Here is a 2,814-nt window from a genome sequence, read left to right as displayed (position 1 = left end):
TGTCAGACCAACCATTGCAGCTAATACCTTTGAAATTAAGCCTGGCATGATTCAAATAGTACATAATTCAGTTCAGTTTGGGGGTGCTCCAACGGAAGATCATTAGGGTTTTCATCGAGATTTTTGACACCTTCAAGTTCAACGGTGTTTCGAAAGATGCTGTGAAACTGAGACTTTTCCCATTTTATCTGAGGGATAAAGTTAAGAGTTGATTTCACTCTCTACCAGCAGGTTCTATTGCGACATGGGAGGATCATGCTCAAAAATTTCTTACTAAATTCTTCCCTATGGAAAAAACACCTACAATCAGGAATGCTCTTACTCAATTTGCATAGTAATCGGTAGAATCTTTATGTGAAGCTTGGAAGTGCTACAAGGAGATGCTTAGGAAGTGTCCTCATCATGGAATGCCTGATTGGATGGTAATTAATTGCTTCTATAATGGATTGGGAGCATAGTCAAGAGCCATGCTAGATGCAACATCAGGTGGAGCCTTATGGGTTAAGAGCTATGAGGAAGCTTATGAGCTAATTGAAATGATGGCTGCTAATGAATATCATAATCCAACCTAGAGACTACCACAAGGCAAGGTAGCAGGAATTCTGGAGGTGGATACAGCTACGGCTATAGCGGCTCAGCTAAAGACGTTGACTATTAAAGTGGATTCTCTGAGTAACTATGGAGTTCATCAGATAGCAAGTGTTTGTGAGCTTTGTGCAGGTGCACATGCGATGGGTCAATGTGCTATATCTAGCGAGTCAGCGCAGTTTATGAGCAATTTTTAGAGAATATGGAAACCAGTTCCTGCTTTTTATCATCCTAATAACCGAAACCATCCTAATTTTAGCTGGAGCAATAGTCAGATTGGTCTGCAACATCCACAATAACCTTACCAGCAGTTTGGAGCCAATCCATTCAACCCTCCTGGTTTTCATCAACAGTATGCACCAAGGAAACAATTTCAACCACAGGAAATGCAACAACAATCTCATGGAAGTGCTGGTCAGTCTACTAATGAAAAATCTTAATTGGAAGAATTGAGGCTAATGTGTAAAGGGCAAGCGGTTTCAATCAAAATTTTGGAGAATCAAATAGGACAAATTGCTAATGCGTTGTTGAATCGACCATAAGAAACTCTTCCTAGTGATACAAAGGCTAACCCATGCAAGAGAGAAGTCAAAGAACAGTTGAAAGCAATCACTTTGAGATCTGGAAAAGTCGTTAACCATCAAAAATCAGCAGCTGAGGAAAATGAAGAAGTACACGGGCAGAAGGTCAGCGCGCCCACGTTACCTCTCAGCGCGCCCGAGCTCTCCCCTGAACCAGAAAATGGAAGTCTTGATAAAGCTTATCAAAAGGATGACGAAGCGGAAACGAATAAAAATTCTGATGAACAAGCCACTCCTTAGCAGAATACAGGAAATAAACAGGTATATCCGCCTCCTCCTTATCCAAAAAGACTTCAGAAGCAGAAGATCAATAAGCAGTTTGCCAAGTTTCTGGAGGTTTTCAAGAAATTTCATATTAATATACCTTTTGCAGAAGCTCTAGAATAGATGCCGAGCTATGCAAAGTTCATGAAGGGTTTCTATCTCAGAAGTTGAAACTTGAGGAGTTAGAAACCGTTGCTCTAACGGAAGAGTGTAGTGTTGTACTAAAACAGAAATTGCCTCCTAAACTTAAAGATCCGGGAAGGTTCACGATACCATGCACTATTGGCAAGTTATCTTTCGACAAGTGCTTGTGCGACTTGGGAGCTAGTATCAATCTGATACCATTATCTGTCTTCATGCAACTTGGGCTGCCTGATCCAAAACCTATAAACATTTCCTTACAACTGGCTGATCGGTCCATCACTTATCCGAGAGGTATAGTGGAAGATGTCTTGGTTAAAGTGGATAAACTCATCTTCCCTACTAATTTTTTCATTCTAGACTTTGAGGAGGATAAGAAGATTCCTATTATCTTGGGAAGACCATTCTTAGCTACAGGCCGAAATTTGATCGATGTGCAAAAGTGAGAGCTTGCAATGAGGGTTCAACATCAGGATGTCACTTTTAATGTGTTCAATGCAATAAAATTCCCAACAGATGAAGAGGATTGCTATAAAGTAGAACTGGTCGACTCGGTAGTGAATTCGGAGATGGATAAATTGCTAAGGTCAGATACCTTAGAGAGAGCCTTAATAGTGGAATCTGATATTGAAGACGAAGAAGGAGCAGAACAACTTCAGTTGTTGAATGCATCTCAGTGGAAGAGGAAGTTAGATATGCCATTAGAGTCTCTTGGAATAGCAGAGCTAAAAAATTCCCAGGAACGTCTTAAATCATCTATTGAAGAAGCTCCCACACTTGAGCTCAAACAACTGCCAGATCATTTGAGGTTTGCATTTTTAGGTGATGCATCTACATTACCTGTTATTATTGCATCTAACTTGTCAGCTAGTGATGAAGACAGGCTTTTGTGAATTCTGAGAGAGTTCAAATCAACAATCTAATAGACTATAGCAGATATCAAGGGAATCAGCCCTTCTTATTGTATGCATAAAACTCCGCTTGAGGAAGGAAGTAAACCTACCATTGAACAATAGAGAAGACTCAATCCTATCATGAAAGAGGTGGTGAAGAAAGAAATTCTTAAATGGCTGGATGCAGGGATCATCCCTGCTCGGACAGTCACAGGGTGGAGAGTATGCATGGATTATCGGAAGTTGAATAAAGCCACCAGAAAAGATCATTTTTCGCTTCCATTCATCGATCAAATGCTTGATAGGTTGGCGGGTCATGAGTAATATTGCCTTCTAGATGGGTACTC

The 2,814-nt window shown here is 40.5% G+C and overlaps 1 non-coding gene across 1 annotated transcript; it reads right to left on the bottom strand.

Moving 5' to 3' along the window:
* Positions 1–302: 302 nt before the first annotated feature.
* LOC141663193 (small nucleolar RNA R71) lies at positions 303–409 on the bottom strand. Its single transcript, XR_012551275.1, has one exon. It is a non-coding gene; the product is annotated as a small nucleolar RNA R71 (small nucleolar RNA).
* Positions 410–2,814: the final 2,405 nt, after the last annotated feature.

The sequence above is a fragment of the Apium graveolens genome, chromosome 5 (assembly GCF_009905375.1).
Source record: "Apium graveolens cultivar Ventura chromosome 5, ASM990537v1, whole genome shotgun sequence".
Lineage (NCBI taxonomy): Eukaryota > Viridiplantae > Streptophyta > Magnoliopsida > Apiales > Apiaceae > Apium > Apium graveolens.
Note: the sequence above shows the minus strand (reverse complement) of the source record. Positions and strands in the feature narration are given on the sequence as shown.